This window comes from Schistocerca nitens, chromosome 7, assembly GCF_023898315.1.
Source record: "Schistocerca nitens isolate TAMUIC-IGC-003100 chromosome 7, iqSchNite1.1, whole genome shotgun sequence".
NCBI lineage: Eukaryota > Metazoa > Arthropoda > Insecta > Orthoptera > Acrididae > Schistocerca > Schistocerca nitens.
In genome coordinates this window covers 379,159,623-379,185,763 of record NC_064620.1, presented here as the reverse complement: position 1 = coordinate 379,185,763, position 26,141 = coordinate 379,159,623, and positions in this window count along the sequence as shown.

Sequence of the window (26,141 nt, the reverse complement as noted above, 5' to 3'; positions counted from 1 at the left end):
GCGAAACGAACCGGCATGAGCACGTCTGGTTGTTATTAGGGAAGGCGAATGATCGAATTCATTTTATTGGAAGAATTATTGGAAAGTATAACTCATCTACAAAGAGAAAGCGTGTAGAAAGCTAACTTGATTCATTCTTGAGTAATTCTCGAGTAGTTTGGATCCTCGCTAGGTCATATTAATGGAAGACATGGAAGCAATTCAGCGGCGGACTGCTTTATTTGTTACCGGTTGATTCGATCAGCACGCAAGTATTACGGAGATGCTTCGTGAACTCAAATGTGAATCCCTGGAGTAAATAAGATGCCCTTTTTGCTCAGATTTGGGAATCGGCATTTGAGGCCGACTGCAAGACGATTCTTCTGCCGCTAACGTACATTTCTCAGGAGGACCCTGAAGATAAGACAAAAGAAACTAGTGCTCTTGCGGAGGATTTTAGAGGGTCAGGTTTCCCTCGCTCTGATTGCGAGTTGAATAAGAGGGGAATGACTACTAGTGGCACAAGGTACCCTCCGTCATGCACCGTACGGTGATTTGCGGAATATCTACCTAAGTGTAGATGTACTGTGTAAGAGCGTCCTTGTTGTAGTTGCTTCATTTCTTGACGGCTGAAGTAGTACTAGCAAAGCGATGAAGGATTGATGAATGTCGCTTATCATTTACGGAACCAATTCGGCGAACTTTCATAAAGACCTACAGTACATTTAAAGATAGTTTGCTCTTTCGCCAAATTGCGAAAGAGAGGAATAAACGCTGAGATTTACACACTCCTAAATATAGTAAGTGAAAATTTACAATTTGATTAGTAACCTTTTTGACGTTCTGTAGTCCACATTTCAAGTAAGTGTGCATTATGCATAATTTTGCATGCATTTCTTAATCACTACGTTAGTGTTTGGTACATTTCTCCTCTTGCTTGATATACGCAGAAACTGAAGCCTAGTCATGTGCTGTACGTCTTTTATGTGTTAGAACTATTCACATCAAATGTAATAGGTCGAGTTTGGAAACTGAAACAGAAAGCTGTTCTATAAAATCAAAAGCTGCCCACTCTATATAAAATAGTGATATCTAAATTTTCGTAACTGAGTTTACTCTATAAAACATGGACTTCTACGTATATAGGTGTTCCCTTTGAACAAATAATGCCTATCCGTCCCTACTTCTCGATGAATATCGTGTTGACTAAAGTCACACGAAGCCGTAATTGAATTTGACCATAAGTGTTATAGTAAAGTGCGCAAGTAGAATACTGTCAATCTCATAAAGGCCGAATAGGAGACAAAATTTCAACATTTTCATTAAACTACAGTTGTGGTTAATGAGCTCCAAAATAATTAGTGGTGTTTCGGAGTGCACATTAAGGAGAAGTTCAGCGTATTAAGTTGATTATAAGTTACAGTTGTTCATAAAATTGAGCAAACTCCTGAACATCAGAGAAAATTTGATACGTACAAAATTCTATCGCTACAGTTTTGCACGAAATTCAGTGAAGAAAGCAACATGAACACACAGATGCTGCAAAAATTCAGACACTCAAAGAGGAGAAAAGGCAAAGGTCACCATCTCCAGCCCAGTTCGAGTTATGAAAACTGGCTTGCGACTTAAATTGGAATGGCATCACGGAATGTAATCGGTATCACGACGAATAAAGTGAATTTTGACCGTATAAGGAACGAAGTTAGCCGTAACTGAATATAATGAAACGATAGGAAAATTATCACTTTCGTGATTCCCGTAAAAATGGTTCTTATAAATGGATCAATGATACAGAAACCTCCTAGTAATATATATATATATATATATATATATATATATATATATATATATATATATATATATATATATACTACAGCCCAATCAAGCGCACTCAGAAGTGGCACATCATACTCACCAGATCTCCGAACAGCGATTGTCGACTCCGAACATAATTCAACTTGACCCAACTCTATCGACAGAGACAGAAAAAAATTCTTCGCTGTGCCGAACTGAGCAATAGGCTAAGCCACTTTGCAGTGGAACCAGGGGTCTCCTTCAGTAATGAGACAGAACGCCTAGTTTCTCTGTTCGAAACATCCTACCGAATTAACGTCGTAAATTTGAACAACCATTTTCTTTGCAGGTCTGAAGGAATAAACAGTGAGTGTGCACGTTAATGAAGGACGAGCAGACAGATGCACGTCAAACTGGCAACGCAAGGTAGCATCGGAGACTTAGGCCCGCCGGCCGTTCCCGGATCACTGCTAGAAGGGGAAACAAAAGAGTTCACCTTAATTTACCAACGTGCATAAGCTTGCAATTACCCTCACATTCACACAATCAAGCAATCATCCGTAATTCGGAAAGGGGTGTTCCATAAATAATGCGACACAGTATTTTATCTCTGTCAGTTTTGGTTGAAAACATGCGGAATTCTTTATGAGACATTGTGAAATATTGCCGCGTCAGACACTATAGTTTCATGACCTTCCGACAGGTGGTGTTGCTATACATAGCCGTCAAAATGGCGTCTGTAACGCAGGTGCGTTCCAAGCAGACAGCTGTCACTGAGTTTCTTTTGGCGGAAAAGCAGAGCAGCCGAGGTACTCGTAGGCACTTGCAGAATGTGTACGGAGACCTGGCAGTGAACAAGATCACGGTGAGTCGTTGGGCGCGGAGTCTGTCATTATGTCCCGCAAACCCATCTGATCGCCCGCGTGACGGCCGGTCGCACACAGCTGTGACTCCTGCGGTCCTTCATTCGAGGTGATCGGTAGATCATAATCAAACACCTCACCACACAACTGGTTGACTCTGTTGGTGGTGCTGATACACGCGTCCACCAGAAGTTGTACTCAAAGGTATGTGGTTTCTAACCATCTAGCAGAAGACCATGAAGAGCAACGGTAGTCCATCTGTGCTGAATTACCGATAGTAACAATTTTTTGTCTAATGTCGTTAGAGGCCATGAGATATGGGATTATCATATCGAACCGGAAACAAAACACAATCCATGAAGTGGCACCACACCACATCTCCTTCAAAGAAAAAGTTCAGTGCCTGATACTCAGCCGGTAAAGTCATGGAGACTGTGTTCTGGGAGTCTGAAGGGGTTATTCTGTGTTATGTCGACCCTCATGGTGCCACGCTCAACTCTGAACTATACTGTGTTACCCTCAGGAAACTGAATAAACGACTTCAGTGCGTACATCGCCACAAAATTGCAAATGAACTTATCCACGACAACGCAAAGCCTCGCGCAAGTCTGTGCACCCGAGAGGGGCTCACAATCTTCGTTGGACTGTTCTTCGTCATTCAGCCTACGGCCCTGACCTGGCACCTTCAGACTCCCGTTGTTTGCCCTAATGAAGGGTGAACTTCGTGGGAAGTAGTACGTGGATGACGAGGAGCGTATCGATGCAGCAAAACGTCGACCATTAGTGTGGTACCATGCGGGAACACACGCCATCACTGTAAGCGGGCGTGAGGCCGTCGAATGAAACGGAGATTATTTTGAAAAATAGGGTTTTGCAACCAAAGGAATAAGGAATAATGTGGAGTATTGGAATACAGAAAAAAAAACTTGCTTCCAGATTAAAAAATTGTTGCAGTACTTATTAAACGCCCCACGTACATGGAATGATGAATATCAAGATAAATAAAAATTACAATAGAAATCAGTTGTCTACTCCCAGCGTGATCCTTCCCACTGACCAGACAAAAATCTTATAAAACACAGACAGTGGAAAGACACCCTGTAAATTACAAAATCACATGAAAGGTATAATGGACTGCCTCTTTTCATCATATTCTGACACTAAACTGTGGCGCCGGCCGGAGTGGCCGAGCGGTTCTAGGCGCTACAGTCTGGAACCCCGCGACCGCTACGGTCGCAGGTTCGAATCCTGCCTCGGGCATGTGTGTGATGTCCTTAGGTTAGTTAGGTTTAAGTAGTTCTAAGTTCTAGGGGATTGATGACCTTAGAAGTCCCATAGTGCTCAGAGCCATTTGAACCATTTATACTGTGGCTACGTGGCTTTCTGTCTTTTAGTCATTAACGCCAGACCCCGAAATATGGGTAAGCGATTATTTTCCACGCGTTCTTCTCTGCACATACCCAGTCTCGCGTATCTGGCCATAGAATGCTGCCTGCTTGTTACCGCCGACTCACAACTGAATTTCACATCCAATGAACTAGTAATTTTGTCAAATTTCGCCGAATTGTGGTACACTCTAATACGTGAGGACTGCTGTTCTAGTACCGTGCGATTATGAAGCGTTTCTTAGAAATCAACGTGCCTGTTGAATATTACCAGACCGCGCCAAACCATCGAACAACGGCATTAGCGGAAGTGACTAAAGGTGTTCAGTACAAGTCAACCCGCACAGAGTTTGTGTTTCACCTGTTCTCTAACCCTACATCAACACTTGTAGCTCTGCGACCCATTTCTTGGGAGAAGAAAACAGGAAGTTCATCCAAACACAACGAGGTAGGGGCTGATAGTTACTGACTGTAGAAGGAGTCAGGATATAAGGCTATCGATAAACTTGTTTCTATCACTCAAGAGTTTTGGGAAAGCGAAAAACATCCAAGCCGGTAGATTTCTGCCATATATCTACTACACAATAAAGGGTACGGAACAGACAGAATTAGCATGGCATCTCTCTACTGCTAACTACTTGAAGATTCTTTCAGAAGTTCTACAGAATAATGCGGAGCAACAAATCGATCCACAATTGGGGAAACTGTAAGGGGCTTTCAGGAAGAGACACCTATGTGGCGAGGAGATTACTAATATGAAGTCCATCTTCTTAATCTGAAGCTCAGTCACAGGGTATTCGTGGCTACTTTCCTCGATTTCAGGAAGACATAACACTCAACAAATTGAACGGCGATGTGTGAAACTCCTCAAGTGTTTTGTTTAGATGAAAAGACAACAACACCTTCTCCAAAGATCTTAGTAGATACGAATGGTTCAAATGGCTCTGAGCACTACGGCACTTAACATCGGAGGTCATCAGTCCCCTAGAACTACTTAAAATCTAGCTAAGGACGTCACACAAACCCATGCCCGAGGCAGGATTCGAACCTGCGACCGTAGCAGTCCCGCGGTTCCGGACTGAAGCGCCTAGAACCGCTCGGACATCACGGCCGACTGAGTAGATACGTCTGACACATTTTAAATCAGGGCATTGTACGACAAGGAGACTGGCTACCTCCTCTGCTCTTCAAATGTACTGTAGAAAATGTCATTCGAGAACGGAGGAAATAAATTAAAAATTCAGGTTTAGAAAATATGGTAAGGCTAAGTAAGCTACAAGTAGATGAATCTTAAAATCGTCTGTGCACTGTTTTCCGGTGATTTAATGTTAATGACTCCATAGGCACGACAGTTAAACAATCGAACTAACAGAAGACAAAAGCCACGAAGGGTGGTCACGAAATCTGCAGTGAGAAGATGCAGTTTACGAAAACGTAAAATCAGCACCCCCTTCCCCATGAACCATGGATGTTGCCGCCTCGTGAGTGGCTTGCGTGCCTCAGCAATGCAGATAGCCGTACCGTAGGTGCAACCACAACGGAGGGGTATCTGCTGACAGGCCAGACAAACGTGTGGTTCCTGAAGAGGGGCAGCAGCATTTTCAGTAGTTGCAGGGGCAACAGTCTGGATGATTGACTGATCTGGCCTTGTAACACGAACCAAAACGTCCTTGCTCTGCTCGTATTGAGAATGGCTGAAAACAAGGGGAAGGTCCAGCCATAATTTTTCGCGAGGGCATGCAGTTCTACTGTAAGGTTAAATGGTAACGTCCTCTTGGGTAAGATATTCTGGGGTAAAATAGTCCCCCAGTAGAACATCCGGATGAGGACTGTTTAGGAGGATGTGGTCATAAGGAGAAAACAAAATTGGCATTGTAAGGATCGTAGCGTGGAATATTATCCATTAATCAGGCAGGTAGGTTAGATATTTTAAAAAGGGAAATGGATAGGTTTGAAGTTAGATATAGTGGGAATTAGTGAAATCCGGTAGCAGGAGCAACAGGACTTCTAGTCAGGTGTACACAGGATTATAAATATAAAATCAAATAGGGGTACTGTAGCAGTAGAATTAATAATGAATAAGAAAGTAGGAATGCATGTAAGCTACTATGAACAGCTTAGTGAATACATTATTGTTGTCAAGGTAGACACAAAGCCCGCACCTAGAACAGTAGTACAAGTTTATACGCCAACTAGCTTCACAGATGATGAAGAGACTGAGAAAATGTATGGCGAGATAAAAGAAATTATTCAGATAAATGAGACAAAAATTTAATAGTGATGGGGGAGTGGAGTTCGATAGTAGGAAAAGTAAGAGACGGAAAAGTAGGTGAAAGAAACCTGGAAACACCAGAAGATTTCAAATTGGTTATATGATGGTTAGACAGAGATTTAGGAAGCAGATATTAAATGGCAAGGCATTTCCAGGGGCAGATGTGGAATCTGACCGCAATTTATTGGTTATGAAGTGTAGGTTAAAACTGAAGAAATTGCAAACGGGTAAAAAATTGAGGAGATGAGACCTGGGTAAGTTGAAAGAACCAAAGGTTGTTCAGAGTTTCGGAGAGAGCATTAGGCAATTGTTGGCTAAAATACGGGAAAGGAATTCTGTAAAAGACGAATGGATAGCTGTAAGAGATGAATTAGGAAAGGTAGCAGAGGGTCAAGTAGGTAAGCAGACAAAGTGTACTAGAAATCCTTGGCTAACACGAGAGATATTGAATTCAACTGATTAAAGAAGAAAACATAAAAATTCAGCAAGTGAAACAGGCGAAAGCGGCTACAAACATTTAAAGAATAAAATTGACAGGAAGTGCTAAACAGCTAACTAGAAATGGCTAGAGGACAAATGTAAGGATTTAGGACATATTTCACTAGGGGGAAAGGTAGATGTCAAATACATGAAGGTAGAGGAGTTCTTTGGAGAGAAGAGAAGTAGCTGTGTGAATACCAAGAGCTCGGATGGAAAACCAATCCTAAGCAAAGAAGGGCAGGCTGGAAGGTGAAAGGAGTAGGTGCAGGGTTTATACAGGGAAGATGTTCCTGAAGCCAATATTATAGAAAGGGTAGTGGACGTAGATGGACATAAGAAGGGTGAGATGATATTTCGAAAAGAGTTTGACAGAGCTCTTAAAGATCTAAGTCCAAACTAGGCCCCAGCATTAGACGAACTACAGATAGCCTTGGGAGAGCCAGCCATGACAAAACTCTTCCATCTGTGTGCAAGATACTTGAGACAGGCGAAATACTCTTGGACTTCAAGAAGAACGTAATAACTCCTATTCCGAAGAAAGCAGTTGCTGATACGTGTGAAAATCACCAAACTATCAGTTTTATACGTAATGATGGCACACTAGTAACACCAATTTTTTACAGAAGAATGCTGACACTTATAGAATCCGACCTCAGGGAAGATTAGTTTGGATTTCGCAGAAATGTAGGAACACGCGAGGCAGTACTGACCTTACGAATTATCTTAGAAGACAGGTTAAGAAAAATCAAACCTACGTTTATGGCATTTGTACAGTTGGAGGAACCTTTTGACAATGGTGACTTTACTAACCTCTTTGAAATACTGGAAGCAGTAGCGGTAAAATAGAGGGAGTGAAAGGCCACTTACAACTTGTCCAGAAGCAAGACAGCAGTTATAATAGTCAATGGGTATGAAATGGAAGCAATGATTGGGAAGAGAATTAGACAGGATTGTAGCCTATCCCCGATCTTATTCAATCTGTACAATGAACAAACAGTACAGGAAACCAAAGAAAGATTTTGAGTAGGAATTAAAGTTGATGGAAAAGAAATAGAAACCTTAAAGCTTTTGTAATCGTTTCAGAGACAGCAATGGACTTGTAACAGCAATTGACAAAGGATGATAGTAGATGAACATCAACAAAAGGAAAACAAGAATAATGTAATGTAGAACTGAATCAGGTGATGCAGGGGGAATTAGATTAGAAATGAGGCTCTTAAAGTTGTATACGAGTTTTTCTATTTGGACAGCAAAATAACTGATGATGACCGATGTAGAGAGGATATAAAATGTAGACTGGCAATGGCAAGAAAAGCATTTATGAAGAAGAGAAGTTTGTTAACATCGATTACAGATTTAAATCGTAGGAAGTCTTTCCTGAAAATATGTGTCTGGTGTGGAGTCATGTACGGAAGTGAAACATGGTCGATAAACAGTTTACACAAGAAGAGAATAGAAGCTTTTGAAATGTAGTGCTACAGAAGAATGTTGAAGATTAGATGGGTAGACTACGTAACTAATAAGGAGGTACTGAACAGAAATGGGGAGACAAGAAATTTGTGGCACAACTTGCCCAAAAAGAGATTGGTTGAAAGGACATATTCTGAGCCACCAAATGATCACCAATGTGGTATTGGAGGGAAGCTTTGGGGTTAAAAATCATAGGAGAGTTCAAGAGATGAATGCAGTAAGCAGATTGAGAAGGATGAAGGTGGCAGTATTCATTCGGGGATGAAAAGGCTCACACAGGATCGAGTAGCGTGGAGAGCTGCATCAAACTATTCTTTGGACTGAGGACCACAACAACAACAAACAACAAAATCAGCACTAAGGGAACTGGAAGTCCGATTAAGAAACATTAAGCAGGCAGTAAAGTTTAAATATTAGGTGAGTGAATAGCGTCTGTCACAGTAAAAGCCTTCGTCTCACGCATTAACAAACAGTAAATGGTAAATCACCTAACCAAAGGCACCCACAATAGGGGATGGATATCCTTAGGATGCCAAAATTAAAAACTACTGCACTGCTATGATGAAGAGTCTAATGAAGAAACTTGAGGGCAAAGAAAGAAAGATTTGTGTAAAATATTGTGGATTATATATAAAATAGCGATACACAAGCCATGGCAACCATGAATTATACAAGCACTTGCAGAAGGTATGTGACAAGATTCGGAAAAGGAGGATTGCATTTTGTGGCCACGTGAGAACAATGACCCCAGGAAGAATATCTAAAAGGGTATTAACCTGCTTTCAAGGTAAGAAAATCATAGGGACATGATTCACAGAAGTTGAAAAATATCTACAAGAATTGTAAACTTCGCCTATGCGTCTGCAGGAGCGTGATACATTTATGGAAGAAATACTACCACACACAGTTTCCAGGGAAAGCCTAAACTGACGACAGGGAAAGCGTAGTCTCATCGGACCCGAATGCAGCAGTATTGGAATTAATCCTCGGAAGAAAGAGACACATGAACTAAATTGGCTCCTAATTGGCCGGAGCAAAGCAATATGAGTGTTTTCATTCTGGTGCATGTGTGGCAACTGAAGTATCATGACATAATGGACATTTATGTCGATACATTCAAGCGTGTATCTAGTTGAAGCCATATCTCACTGTACCTGCTTGGCATAATGAATGCTGTATTTTCTGTCGCATGTGATGCAACTAAAGTATCCAACCATAATGGAAATTTTTGTCTATACGTTCAAGCACGGATCTCACTGAAGCCTTATCAGACTGTACCTGCTAGGTATAATGTATGCTGCATTGCTTTCGAGAATCTCTGTCCAGTACCCACCCCCTCCCGCTCCCCTTGTATGTGGATTAGTCAGGGTTTGCCTGATTTCATACCTGCTATGATGCAAACAACTTCATTTCGATACAACAAGTGATCGAGTAGTCAGTCGTTTATAACCAGTCACGACGCTCGTTACTGTACAGTGAAAAACTATTGTCCGCTACGTTAACGCCGCTGGCATACGGGTGTCTCGTTTTGTATTCAAATGCTCGTTAAATTTGAACATCGATATCTCGAAAACGCTTGAGAAGGATATCGCACTGTGGTCGCATTCGTTACTGATATTAAAATCGTGCGAAAGAAGGGCGAAGCCGATAACATGTCGGAGGTATGCTTCCCTTGTCATTCGCTAATGGAATACTGGTAATTTCCTGCGTTTTGCTGTCTCTGTTAACGAACAACCTTAAGTCTAACATCTCACTAGACTAAAATAGTCCGTTTCTATCGAATAGGCATACACAATTTCATTAAGAAATTATGTTGATACAGGGTTCGCAGCAATCAGGATAAGTAGAGGATTTGTTTCGTCTAATACAGTGTACAGACTACTAAAAACTTAGTTGTAAATATCTGAAGAACGACAGAGAAGATTAATGTGATACCTCTTAGGACAGAGATCCAGTGTAAATATCTACAGAGCTACAAAACGCATTAAATATCATTGTTACCCACTAGGAGTTCCATCTCAAATTTTACGCTGCTGCCTTCCATGGCGTATGTGAATAAGATGCGATGAAACTAGAAGGAAGAATTCACGAAAATATCGACTTTTATCAAAGCAAATTCAATTTCACCATGCGAACGTAGAATAAACGTGTTACTTGTTCAGACACACAATTTTAATCAAAACTAAAACTATAATACGTTAATTACGCCACTAATTCAGAAGCATCAGTAAGATTGCGGAAAAGTGAATCGAATTTTTTATAAAAAATTACTACATTATTTCCTGGTCTCGTTCCCTTTTACGTTCATTAAAAGATTATGTTTTAGCTTTTCTCCATCCAAAGGCGTAAAAAAAATTGTCTGCAAAAACTTCTACATCCTGGACAGTTATTGTGCAGAACATTGCACTAATTAGAGAGATCTGGAATACCGCCAGAGCAGTGAAAAGACGATTTCGAGTCAACATCTGAAAGATACGGCCGGCAGAAGCTGCACCGTAATGGAAGCCAAAATACGCGACATCATGCGACCTTGTCTTCAGATACTTTGACTTTCCTGGCATCGTTTGAGAAAGCGTAATGAAGACCTAAATGAGTAAAGGCTTAAAAAGGTACAACAGAAGGACTGGCACAGCATGTCTCCCATTTTTCAACTGCAAAAGACGGACGGGAGAAAAGTTTGAACTCCATGTAAGGTAGAAGTGTCCGTAAAAATTGAATGAGTCTCTGTTGCTCAAAGCTTTCACTCTGTCACAGGGATCAGTAACTAGATAACGGGGTGCTTGTTTGTAACGAGATTTTCGCATTGGCAAAAACTTGCCACTGATGATGGGAATTTTCTACAAATTAGAAAATATAAAGTTTCAGAACTGCTACTTACAAATGTCATAATAACAATAAATACACTCCTGGAAATGGAAAAAAGAACACATTGACACCAGTGTGTCAGACCCACCATACTTGCTCCGGACACTGCGAGAGGGCTGTACAAGCAATGATCACACGCACGGCACAGCGGACACACCAGGAAACGCGGTGTTGGCCGTCGAATGGCGCTAGCTGCGCAGCATTTGTGCACCGCCGCCGTCAGTGTCAGCCAGTTTGCCGTGGCATACGGAGCTCCATCGCAGTCTTTAACACTGGTAGCATGCCGCGACAGCGTGGACGTGAATCGTATGTGCAGTTGACGGACTTTGAGCGAGGGCGTATAGTGGGCATGCGGGAGGCCGGGTGGACGTACCGCCGAATTGCTCAACACGTGGGGCGTGAGGTCTCCACAGTACATCGATGTTGTCGCCAGTGGTCGGCGGAAGGTGCACGTGCCCGTCGACCTGGGACCGGACCGCAGCGACGCACGGATGCACGCCAAGTCCGTAGGATCCTACGCAGTGCCGTAGGGGACCGCACCGCCACTTCCCAGCAAATTAGGGACACAGTTGCTCCAGGGGTATCGGCGAGGACCATTCGCAACCGTCTCCATGAAGCTGGGCTACGGTCCCGCACACCGTTAGGCCGTCTTCCGCTCACGCCCCAACATCGTGCAGCCCGCCTCCAGTGGTGTCGCGACAGGCGTGAATGGAGGGACGAATGGAGACGTGTCGTCTTCAGCGATGAGAGTCGTTTCTGCCTTGGTGCCAATGATGGTCGTATGCGTGTTTGGCGCCGTGCAGGTGAGCGCCACAATCAGGACTGCATACGACCGAGGCACACAGGGCCAACACCCGGCATCATGGTGTGGGGAGCGATCTCCTACACTGGCCGTACACCACTGGTGATCGTCGAGGGGACACTGAATAGTGCACGGTACATCCAAACCGCCATCGAACCCATCGTTCTACCATTCCTAGACCGGCAAGGGAACTTGCTGTTCCAACAGGACAATGCACGTCCGCATGTATCCCGTGCCACCCAACGTGCTCTAGAAGGTGTAAGTCAACTACCCTGGCCAGCAAGATCTCCGGATCTGTCCCCCATTGAGCATGTTTGGGACTGGATGAAGCGTCGTCTCACGCGGTCTGCACGTCCAGCACGAACGCTGGTCCAACTGAGGCGCCAGGTGGAAATGGCATGGCAAGCCGTTCCACAGGACTACATCCAGCATCTCTACGATCGTCTCCATGGGAGAATAGCAGCCTGCATTGCTGCGAAAGGTGGATATACACTGTACTAGTGCCGACATTGTGCATGCTCTGTTGCCTGTGTCTATGTGCCTGTGGTTCTGTCAGTGTGATCATGTGATGTATCTGACCCCAGGAATGTGTCAATAAAGTTTCCCCTTCCTGGGACAATGAATTCACGGTGTCCTTATTTCAATTTCCAGGAGTGTATCTTTATCCATCGTTTCCTGGTGATATCGCTTTCTACTGGACATCAAGCAGCAAGCAGTGTGGAACGTGTTGCTGCATAGGAACAATACGAATTCTCACGCAAGAACTGACCGCATGTGCAAAGCTGCAAACATAAAACCAAATGAAGCTTGTGTGTTGATCTATCGTGGATCGGGGACAGTGGCTTGTGAGATATTTACCAAAGAAAAACATTATACAGCCGTATGTTTTCGTAAGTAGTTATTTTATTTACACGACAAGTGTCAACATCTTATTAACGCTATCAACTGAGCCCACATGCTCGTGCCCAGTTGTTGTCAAGCCTTTGAAGTATACAATCCACAAAAAGTCACTGAATCATGGTATTGGTGGCTCTGGTAATGCGTACAATGATGTATCTGAACCTTTATACATGGATCGCATACTTCGAGTGGCTGTTAAGTGATTTTTCTTTGCTAAATAAACCAAGCACTGTTACTCCGCTGGAAGCGAACGTCATTCAATACTCACCTGGAACAGTTTGTGTGACTGTTTTACGATGTGGACTGAATACTGAGAGTGGTTAATATTAATGTGCGTTGACTGTTTTGATCTGTACCAAATACGTTTCAACGTATATCGAAATTCTCATAGTTAGTACGAAAATGAGCAAGATACGTAAATGGGGAGTTTTTGGTACAGGTGGAGGGTTACAGAGGATGGCAGGATCCTTAGAGTGAACGTATGCTATACATGAGACGAAAAGGCGATTCACCAAATCTCGACGCCGGCCATGGAGGCCGAGCGGCTCTAGGCACTACAGTCTGGAACCGCGCGACCACTACGGTCGCAGGTTCGAATCCTGCCTCGGGCATGGATGTGTGTGATGTCCTTAGGTTAGTTAGGTTTAAGTAGTTCTAAGTTCTAAGGGACTGATGGCCTCAGAAGTTAAGTCCCATAGTGCTCAGAGCCATTTGAACCATTTGAACCATTTTGAACCAAATCCTCGTAAATATTGGAAGAAAAACTAGCCTTTAACTACAGTATCACTTGTGTACGTGTTCAATACGTATTGCAGATATCTCCTCCTCACCCTCCCCCCCCCCCACTCTCTGTGTCAACCTCCATCATCCAACATCTCACTGTCCATCTCATTCTCCCACCTCCAGCTCTCCATATCTTTCCCTCACACTCACCATCTTCCTCTCCCTATCTTTTTCTATCTCCTCCTCTCTCTGACTACATCTTCCTCCTCCTTCCTCTGTCCAAAGCTTCTCACCCTTTCTCTGTCCATCTCCTCCTCCTCCTTCTCCTCCTCTTCCTTTTCCGCCTGCCTATTACACCTCTACATATACCACCAGCCTTCTGCAACTGACCTTTTTCATCTGTCTCTGTCCATCACGTCCTCTCCCCTTTCTGTGTCCATCTCTGTCGTTATCTTCTACTGCACTGTATCTTTGTCCATCTCCTACACCACCTCTCTCTGATCACCTGTTCCTTCAACTTCCTTCTGTATCTTCCTACGACCTCTCTGTTCATTTACTGCCAATCACTATTTTTTCCAGTTACCCATTGTCCCACTAGACCCTCCACATGCATCTCGCATCACCTCCTCTTCCTCCTCCTGCCCAACTTCTGCCTCTTTCAGCCCATATCCTCTGCCCCCATCTCTATTTCCACTTCCTATTTGTGCTCCTCTGTGCCTACTTCCTTCACTATGTACACCTCCTCATTGTCCCTCTCTCAGTCCATCTCATCCACCTCTCTTTCCATATCCAAATTCTCTTGCTTCGCAGTCTGACTGTCCATTTCCCACCCATTTCTCTAACCATTTCTCCTCCACTCTTCTCTGTGCCTCCCATAGTACCCCTTTCCCATACCCTCTTGCCACTCCTTTGTCCATCCCCTCATGTTCCCTCCCTCCATGTCCATCCTCTCCTACCCTCTGTCTCCGTCCATCTTCTCTACCCACCTCAGCTTTCCCCCAGCCTTACCCATCTGCACTTTTAGTCTCTGCAAAACAGGTCGATAAAGCTCAAATTCAAATGGTTCAAATGACTCTAAGCACTTTGGGACTTAACATCTTACGTCATCAGTCCCCTGGTCCCCTATACTTAGAACTACCTAAACCTATCTAACTTAAGGACATCACACATAGCCATTCCCCAGGCAGGATTCTAACCTGCCACAGTAGCAGGCATGTGGTTCCGGAATGAAGCGCCGAAAACCGCCTGTCCACAGCGACCGGCGTCGACAAAGCAGGCTGGTACCACTCCACAAAGGATAGCCTACATGTCAGTGACTTTAAAACCGTATTTTGCACCTGACAAATAGGCTGACCTGCATATTAGGTTGATTTGGCCGGCAGATACTGTCCCCAGGCTACATGTGTGTCATCCTGGCCAGCTTATATGCTGAAGAAAACACGTTTTTGTCTGTATCTCTGCACCAATAGGAGCTTCTGTTTCTGCTCCAAATTTGGTAGAATCGAACCAGAGATTCAGAAGGACCCCACACATAGACATGCGTATAAGCCTACTTTATATAAATAAAAGAAAAATTTTGCAACTCCATACGCTGACATTAAATTAAGTATTTGCCACCAGTGTCTGATCATCAACTAGCATCATAAAAATTGTTACTGTAGTCTGCATGGCATCATTACTGCTGTGGCATCAAAAATATAAGGGGTTATCACGATTCAATAATTATCGCTATGAACTAATCAAGCTGTTTGTAAGGAAGTTGGTGATATTCACCTTTCAATAAGGTACTTTCCCAATGATGAATGACAGGCAAGGGACACTGGATGTAGAACTCAGCACCTTTAGTTTTACGAAACATTCTACATTGAAAATCTCCCCGACGTCATTTTAGAAATTCCCACTATGCAAAGGTTTCCCCATCCGAGAAAGGTGGAATAGGTAACCTTATGCCATGTCAGAAGAAATCGAGGGGTGCAGGAAAATATGAGACTCCAAAGAAGCAGCACGTGTTGCTGTGAGACACTGTGTTCTCGTGGAGAAAAGAATCCCTTGAAAAGCTTCCCGGAACCATTGAATTTGGCGGCCTGCCATAACCTCGTCACGAGATTATTGTAGGCAACACTTTGCCCCTTACGAACGTAATCTCTTAGCACCACATCACGAAAAGAAACCGTTTTAGACATTCACCCTTTTCGGCGGTGGCGAATCTAAATCTACGTCTACAAGACTATCGCGAATTTCGCACTTAACTGAGTGGAAGTGTGTTCATCGAACCACCAGAGCATTTATCTACGATTCCACTCCAGATACCGCGCAGGAGAAACGAACACTTAAATCTTTCCGTTCAGCTCTGATTTCTCTTATTTTATTACGATGATCATTTATTCCCATGTAGGAGGGTGTTAAAAATATTTACGCTTTCGGAGGAGACAGATGGCGATTGAAATCATGTGTAAGACTTCGCCGCAACTAGAAACGCCTTTGTTCTAATGATGGCCGCACCAATTCTCGAATCATATCCTGACACTCGCTCCCCTATTTCGTTATAACGCAGAACAAGTTGCCCTTCTTTAAACTTTTTCGATGTCCTCCGACAATGCTATCTAGTACAGAGGAGTAATAACCCAGAAGAGGACGGAAAAGCGTAGTGTTGGCAATCTCTTTGGTAGATCGTTGCATTGTCCAAGTGTTCTGCCAAGAGAAGGCAGTCTTTGGTTCGCCTACCCAACATAATCTGGTATGTGACTGTTCCACTACTTGTAATTGTATCGTTAGATATTTAGTTCAATTGTCAACCTTTAGATTTGTGTGATTCATCGTGTAACCAATATTTATACGGATTCCTCTTAGCGCGTATCGATGACCTCATATTTTTCATTGCTTAGTGTCAACTGGCACTTTTCGCACCTAACAGATGTCGTGTCTAATTTATTTTGAAATTTGTGTGGATGATCTGGCGTCTTTACTAGACGGTAAATGACGACATCATATGTGAACAATCTAAGTAGCCTGAATAGATTGGCTCCAAAATCGTTTTTGTAGATTAGCAGTGGCAGAAGGCTTATAACACTTCCTTGGGGAATGCCAGATATCACTCGTGGTTTACTGAATGACTTTCCGTCAATTAGTAGGAATTGTGGCTTTTCAGAATACATACACTATATGATCAAAAGTATCCGGACACCTGGCTGAAAAAGACTTACAAGTTCGTGGCGCCCTCCCTCGGTAATGCTGGAATTCAATATAATTTTGGTCCACCCTTAGCCTTGATCATAGCTTTCACTCTCAAATAGTTCAAATGGCTCTGAGCACTATGGGACTTAACTTCTGAGGTCATCAGTCCCCTAGAATTTAGAACTACTTAAACCTAACTAACCTAAAGACATCACACACATCCATGCCCGAGGGAGAATTCGAACCTGCGACCGTAGCGGTCGCACGGTTCCAGAATGTAGCGCCTAGAACCGCTCGGCCACTCCGGCCGGCCTTTCACTCTCAGAAGCATACGTTCAGTCAGGTGCTGGAAGGTTTCTTGGGGAATGGAAGCCCATTCTTCACGGAGAGGAATCGCTGCCGGTCGGTGAGGCCTGGCACGAAGTCGGCATTCCGAAACATCCCAAAGATGTTCTATACGATTCAGGTCAGAACTCTGTGCAGGCTTGTCTGTTACAGGTATGAACCAGAAATAGAGAAAATATTTGCACTGATTTTGTATAGCGTGAGGAATGACCTCACCGTGCGTTTCCTGCGTGACTATAGGTGCGTTCCCTAACTAAGTGGACGACGACTAAAGGCCAATTGACATTGACCGTCACGGCATTGTCACGTCACGTCACGTCACGGCAACGTCACGCGAGGGTGTATGTAAATTCTGCATCAGGTGAAATCAAGTCACGTGATTCAACTCGCATGGCGGAGCTCAACGGCTTTTTCGTGGAAATTGCGGTCTTGGAAAGATGATTGCTAATCGTTTCTACGTGCGAAATTCACATACACAACACGGTAGCACAGATAAAATTTGTGCGAAATCGAAATTTATCCGACTCAAAAGGTTTGCTACTAGCAGGGATAGCTTGTATATACACTCCTGGAAATGGAAAAAAGAACACATTGACACCGGCGTGTCAGACCCACCATACTTGCTCCGGACACTGCGAGAGGGCTGTACAAGCAATGATCACACGCACGGCACAGCGGACACACCAGGAACTGCGGTGTTGGCCGTCGAATGGCGCTAGCTGCTCAAAAATGGTTCAAATGGCTCTGAGCACTATGGGACTCAACTGCCGAGGCAGGATTCGAACCTGCGACCGTAGCGGTCTTGCGGTTCCAGACTGCAGCGCCTTTAACCGCACGGCCACTTCGGCCGGCTAGGCGCTAGCTGCGCAGCATTTGTGCACCGCCGCCGTCAGTGTCAGCCAGTTTGCCGTGGCATACGGAGCTCCATCGCAGTCTTTAACACTGGTAGCATGCCGCGACGGCGTGGACGTGAACCGTATGTGCAGTTGACGGACTTTGAGCGAGGGCGTATAGTGGGCATGCGGGAGGCCGGGTGGACGTACCGCCAAATTGCTCAACACGTGGGGCGTGAGGTCTCCACAGTACATCGATGTTGTCGCCAGTGGTCGGCGGAAGGTGCACGTGCCCGTCGACCTGGGACCGGACCGCAGCGACGCACGGATGCACGCCAAGACCGTAGGATCCTACGCAGTGCCGTAGGGGACCGCACCGCCACTTCCCAGCAAATTAGGGACACTGTTGCTCCTGGGGTATCGGCGAGGACCATTCGCAACCGTCTCCATGAAGCTGGGCTACGGTCCCGCACACCGTTAGGCCGTCTTCCGCTCACGCCCCAACATCGTGCAGCCCGCCTCCAGTGGTGTCGCGACAGGCGTGAATGGAGGGACGAATGGAGACGTGTCGTCTTCAGCGATGAGAGTCGCTTCTGCCTTGGTGCCAATGATGGTCGTATGCGTGTTTGGCGCCGTGCAGGTGAGCGCCACAATCAGGACTGCATACGACCGAGGCACACAGGGCCAACACCCGGCATCATGGTGTGGGGAGCGATCTCCTACACTGGCCGTACACCACTGGTGATCGTCGAGGGGACACTGAATAGTGCACGGTACATCCAAACCGTCATCGAACCCATCGTTCTACCATTCCTAGACCGGCAAGGGAACTTGCTGTTCCAACAGGACAATGCACGTCCGCATGTATCCCGTGCCACCCAACGTGCTCTAGAAGATGTATGTCAACTACCCTGGCCAGCAAGATCTCCGGATCTGTCCCCCATTGAGCATGTGTGGGACTGGATGAAGCGTCGTCTCACGCGGTCTGCACGTCCAGCACGAACGCTGGTCCAACTGAGGCGCCAGGTGGAAATGGCATGGCAAGCCGTTCCACAGGACTACATCCAGCATCTCTACGATCGTCTCCATGGGAGAATAGCAGCCTGCATTGCTGCGAAAGGTGGATATACACTGTACTAGTGCCGACATTGTGCATGCTCTGTTGCCTGTGTCTATGTGCCTGTGGTTCTGTCAGTGTGATCATGTGATGTATCTGACCCCAGGAATGTGTCAATAAAGTTTCCCCTTCCTGGGACAATGAATTCACGGTGTTCTTATTTCAATTTCCAGGAGTGTATTTACTAAAAAAAACTTATCTAAAATTGAGGCATCCATTTTTCATTAGTTACGTCATATTTCGTCCAGAATTACTAAAAGAACACGGTGTTACAGGCTGACATCATATTCCGTGAAAAACAGATTTGTTTAAGATGAAGTTCAGTTCCAATGCAGCCCAAATTTTTGTGCAGCAGTCATACCTATCCCTGCAAGAATTAAAGTGCCTTATTTACACTTGGGTTAGCAAAACCGCATAAATATTGACCGCTAATGCTTACAACACTGTTTCACACACAATCCAGAGGGATAATTAACAATAAGTAAACCTACCACAAACACTTAGACAAAAAACTCTAATACATTACTTGGTGTATCAGTTTACTTCACAAAAAAGGAATATTGCCACTGTTGCAGTTTCTCAAAATTTCTGACCACTTCTTTATCGCATATTACAGATGACTGACAACATACAAATAAAGTCCACTTAATAATCTGTGTGATTCTGCCCACAGTACTTTTTTCACTTGAGGTTGCTGCTTTATTGCAGTGTATTTCATTGTAAAATATTAAATTCAGTACCAGTATCTTTAAAAATCCCTTTATAAATGTAGTAGAGGTCCAGAAATTTACTACGTTCATGTCTTACAGTTTAAACCGCTACCTCACTTCTTCAATTAATCGTTCCTCATTTGTTATAGAATTATAAATTTTAACGAAAAAATAAAAAGAAACAATTTAAAGCAAACAAAAAATTAACAGATAACGAAGACTTAGAAACACAACTGGTGTCAACCACAGAAATCACGACGAAACTAAATATGGAGATAAACTTCTGAGTCACGTAATCAACAATGGATGATCAAGTCAGCCGTGACGTGATGTGACGCGGCGGCCAGTGTGGATGCCGCCATTTGAAATGACTGCGGAATGTGCTGACGTGTCATGAGGTGACGTCATGTGACGTGACGGCGAGGGTTAACTGACCTTTACACAGCATTTACTGTTGCTGAATTTCTTCAAGGTAATTGGCATTGTGAACACCTTATTGTGTTAGTTCGACAACATTCGGAGACAGTGACATCTTCTGAATTCCGGCAGGTAAAATCTCAAGTGACGCTAAACGTACATGTGAAACAAGTTGTAGGAACAGAAGAAGGAAGAACAGGTTTTGCTAAAGGGATTCTACGGAAGCGCATAACATCCACAATGGAAATTGCACAGAAGATGCTGCCGCAATCCCGCAATCCATTGTAGAGTATATACAGTGTTGAAAGTTGTTAACCGTTGTCCTTCCAAAATGCGTTGAAATAGTTTTTACATACACGGTTAGATTTGGAACAGATAGGTAAAGGTCATACGAAGCTGTAACAGAAAATCATAGAGAGACATCTCATGCTGTTTCACGGATCGATTGTAAACTACATTGCTCGTGGCTCTTTGCTTAATAACAGACGACAAGTCATGCAGCTGTGCCTGCGCAGGCTTGTACACAATGGTTTTCATTATTAGTGTCTGAGCGTAGTCTATCCAACATAGGCAGTGCTTGAATATTTAAGTAGTGACCGGCGTTCGTAATTTGATTTGAGAATAAGTCGCAGTAACTGCTGTCACCAGTGCGATTCGAGAGGCAGTCAGCGGTACCCTACCGTATGTAAGGTAAATTGCATTACGCGAAAGTGGTAACATTTCAGCTATTGCTTTGTTGTAACGTGGTTTGAATATCGCGAAGAAACGAACGAAAGCATTTTTATAGAAATGTACTATACTCGCTAAATAAGGATAGTGCTGTAGCCCACAGTATTAATTTTCAGGAGAAAATGAATTATTGCTACTATTATTATTATTATTAAATTATTACGCACACATACTGACATTTTGAACACATGTAATGTGAATTACAAATACGGAGAGGTGATCTATTCAGTAGTATGTGTGTATTCTCTACATCTTTTAGTTCGAAACAATCATCTTCTAAAATCTATGTATATTTTGAATAATTTCTGGGCGTCCTCGCTGAACTCGCCTCGCCTTCAGATCATTTCTGTTTTCTCATACGTTGTCACTCTTGTTGGTGACATGCATAAAGGTGTTGCGATGGCTACAACATGTGTTGACACATTCTGGCAGCGGTATAACATGTTGGTTCTAGGTCATGGCGATACCCAACATTTCCTTCCTAACGGCCTGATAATAACTCGCGGGCGAGGGTGAAAAACACCGTGATATAAAGTGTTCTACCAAGCGCGGAGCTGCAGCTACGGACTGCCGGGTCGGGGGAGGGGGCAGGAATTTATCCGCCCGGTTTGGACCACCGGAGCAGCGCCGCGAAGTTTGCGGCTAGCCGTACGTCACGCTTGCGACCGGGCACGGACGCCGTCACCCGCAGAGCGGCCACAGACTGTCGCCCCTGCTGGCCGGCTGCCCAACCAGCGCGCCGCTAATGCGGGCGGCATAGACACCACGCTGCAGGGGTCGCTCAGCCCAATGATCTGTCCGCGAGTTTCACACGCCTGTTGCTTCCATTGCAGCTACGGGGATCGTTCGGCCTCTGGCATGTACAAATTGTAGTTTCATGCATCCATAGCTCACTTTAAAAAGGATACTGGGCTTGGTATTACGTTTAAGAAGAAAGAGGGACCTGTTTCTTATGAAAATGGATATACATGCTCACTGGGTGTGTTCAAGAAGAACTGGAAATTTTGTAACGTCGCGTGTTGTATTAGTCCGATCCATGCGATATTTTCCTTGTTGTGTTGACAAACATGTCTGAAAAGTATTAGTATAGTGTTAGACACATCGGATATTTAGTCTGATGTGGTCTGGCTTGCTAGCTCCTTATTTGTTACTTATTTTGTAGAAAAAGGGTTGGACAATTTTTATTAACTTTTATTGTACGGAATGATGTGCAGCAAAGTTTGACAAATATGAAATATGGATTTTGGTGAGGATCACGTAACTAATGAAGAGGTACATCTACATCTACACGGATACTATCCAAATAACATTTAAGTGCCTGGCAGAGGTTTCATCGAACCTCCGTCACAATTCTTTATTATTCCAATGTCGTATAGCGCGCGGAAAGAACTAACACCTATATCTTTCCCTACGAGCTCTGATTTCCCTTACTTTATCTTGGTGATCGTTTCTCCCTATGTAGGTCAGTGTCAACAAAATATTTTCACATTCGGAGGAGAAAGTTAGTGATTGGAATTTCGTGAGAAGATTTCGTCACAACGAAAAACGCCTTTCTTTTAATGATATCCAGCCCAAATCCCGTGTCATTTCTGTGACACTCTCTCCTGTATTTCGCGATAATAAAAAACGTGCTGCCTTTCTTTGAACTTTTTCGATGTTCTCCGTCAGTCCTATCTTGTAAGGATTCCACGCCGTGCAGCAGCATTCTAAAAGAGGACGGACAAGCGTAGTGTAGGCAGTCACCTTAGTAGATCTGTTACATTTCCTAAGTGTCCTGCCAATAAAACGCAGTCTTTGGTTAGCCTTCCCTACAACATTTTCTGTGAGTTCCTTTCAATTTAAGTTGTTCTTACTTGTAATACCTACGTATTTAGTTGAATTTACGACTTTTAGATGAGACTGATTTATCGTGAAACCGAAGTTTAACGAATTCCTTTTAGCACTCATGTGGATGACCTCATATTTTTCGTTATTTAGGGTCAACTGCCACTTTTCGCAGTATTGAGATATCTTTTCTAAATCATTTTGCAGTTGGTTTTGATCTTCTGATGCCTTTATTAGTTGATAAACGACAGCATCATCTGCAAAGAACCTAAGACGGCTGCTCAGATTGTCTCTCAAATCGCTTTTATAGATATGGAACATAAAAGGGCCTATAACACTACCTTGGCGAACGCCAGAAACCACGTCTGTTTTACTCGATGACTTTCCGTCAGTTACAGAGAACTGTGACTTCTCTAATAGGAAATCACACATCCAGTCACGTAACTGAGACGATATTCCATAAGGACGCAATTTCATTACAAGCCGCTTGTGTGGCACAGTGTCAAAAGCCTTCCGGAAATCCAAAACTACGGAATTGATCTGAAATACCTTGTCAATAGCACTGAACACTTCATGTGAATAAAGAGCTAGTTGTGTTTCACAGGAACGAAGTTTTCTAAATCCATGTTGACTGTGTGACAATAGACATTTTTCTTCGAGGTAATTATTAATGTTTGAACACAGTATATGTTTCAAAATCCTGCTGCATATCGCCGTCAACGATAGGGGCCTGTAATTTAGTGGATTCCTCCTACTACCTTTCTTGAATATTGGTGTGATCTGTGCAACTCTCCAGTCTTTGGGTACGGATCTTTCGTTGAGCGAACTGATTAAATTCGGGGAGCCAATGAATTGGTGGCTAAACTTAATGAAAAGAAGGAGTTGGTTGATAGGACAGATTCTGAGACATCAAGACACAACCAGTTTAGCATTGGGGGAAATTGTTGTTGTTGATGATGATGATGATGTTTGGTTTGTGGGGTGCTCAACTGCACGGTCATCAGCGCCGTTACAAAGCCCAATTTTTTCGCAGTACAATTTTTTTCACACTGCAATAAAGCCACTCTCACGAATGATGATGAAATGATGAGGACAACACAAACACCCAGTCCTCGGCAAGAGAAAATCCCTAACACAGGAGGGATTGTGGGTGGTAAATGTCGTAGAGGGAGATCAAGAGATGAATACAGTAAGCAGAGTCAGGGAGATATAGGTTGCAGTAGTTATCCCGAGACGAAGAGTCTCGTACGAAATATAGTAGCATGGAGAGCTACAAACAACCAGTCTTTGGACTGAAGACAACAACAACAACAACAACAACAACAACAACAACAACACTAGTGAAACAGGGCTTTAGGATTGGTATAAGCAAATCGGAGAAGGCGCTGAAGCCCATCATCAACCTACGAAATCATGGGAGAGGTTAAAAAATTATTATGAACAATCTCAGAATCATAATCAGAGAAGTTGCCGATGATGTTGACATATTGCAAGCTACTTGCTTCCTCTCAAGTATGATCTTATTTTGACCAAAATTTCCAAGTACAGGCTGCCTACTCCCCCTGTCTCTATCAATCTACGCTACGTATTGCTGAGTGTGTCATAAGCTGTTCCTCTCTGCTAGCTTGAATGGACCTGGAAGTCGGGAAATGAACCTACGCTGCCGAGGAGATAAGCAAGCTACCATATATCATGAACTCAAGGTAGGGCGGGAATGAGTAGCTACGTAAGTGGCGTGGCGTCTTTCAGATAAACAAGAGTCTCCCTCAGTTCCCACACGGAACTTAATAAACTTCTTCTTTATCTTTAGGGACTAACAATATTCTGGAAAGTGTGAGATGAGGAGGAATATTCATATCACATTCTCACTGACGCGGCTAATTAATCACTGTGGTTAACATTCTACGTTAAATACTTGAACGAACATTGAAACCAAAATGAAATTACTGTTCCTTACTTATATGATGATAATGTTAGAGACAAAAATTACAAAGAAAAATCACCATCAAGACTTAAAGGACTGGGACAAGAGAACCTGGATACTACGAACGGGTAGGATAAGCCTGCATTAATTATTTAACAAACTCACACGTAACTTAGGACGAAAAAGAGGAAGTTCAACCCCCCACCAATGATACTAGACAGGTGAACTAGAGACCTATATGTCAGTGTCAGGGCCCTTGCAACAAAACAGATAAATTCCATAATGCTCAAACCAGTCGAAAAAGTTGCTCGAATCTGGCTCCTTTCTGCCCTAATACATTATTCTAGACAATGGGTTCCTCTGCAATTCCAACGTAATTGTTTCGTCTACCCATGGCAAAAACCCCCTCCATGAACCATGGACATTGCCGCTGGTGGGGAGGCTTGCGTGCCTCAGCGATACAGATAGCCGTACCGTAGGTGCAACCACAACGGAGGGGTATCTGTTGAGATGCCAGACAAACGTGTGGTTCCTGAAGAGGGGCAGCAGCCTTTTCAGTAGTTGCAAGGGCAACAGTTTGGATAATTGACTGATCTGGCCTTGTAACAATAACCAAAACGGCCTTGCTGTGCTGGTACTGCGAACGGCTGAAAGCAAGGGGAAACTACGGCCGTAATTTTTCCCGAGGGCATGCAGCTTTACTGTATGATTAAATGATGATGGCGTCCTCTTGGGTAAAATATTCCGGAGGTAAAATAGTCCCCCATTCGGATCTCCGGGCGGGGACTACTCAAGAGGATGTCGTTATCAGGAGAAAGAAAACTGGCGTTCTACGGATCGGAGCGTGGAATGTCAGGTCCCTTAATCGGGCAGGTAGGTTACAAAGTTTGAAAAGGGAAATGGATAGGTTAAAGTTAGATATAGTGGGAATTAGTGAAGTTCGGTGGCAGGAGGAACAAGACTTCTGGTCAGGTGACTACAGGGTTATAAACACAAAGTCAAATAGGGGTAATGCAGGAGTAGGTTTAATAATGAATAGGAAAATAGGAACGCGGGTAAGCTACTACAAACAGCTTAGTGAACGCATTATTGTGGCCAAGATAGATACGAAGCCCACACCTACTACAGTAGTAGAAGTTTATATGCCAACTAGCTCTGCAGATGACGAAGAAGTTAAAGAAATGTATGACGACATAAAAGAAATTATTCAAATAGTGAAGACAGACGAAAATTTAATAGTCATGGGTGACTGGAATTCGGTAGTAGGGAAAGGGAGAATAGGAAACGTAGTAGGTGAATATATGGATTGGGGCTTAGAAATGAAAGAGGAAGCCGCCTGGTAGAATTTTGCACACAGCATAACTTAATCATAGCCAACACTTGTTTCAAGAATCATAAAAGAATGCTGTATACATGGAAGAAGCCTGGAGATACTGACAGAATTCAGATAGATTATATAATGGTAAGACAGAGATTTGGGAACCAGGTTTTAAACTGTAAGTCATTTCCAGGGGCAGATGTGGGCTCTGACCACA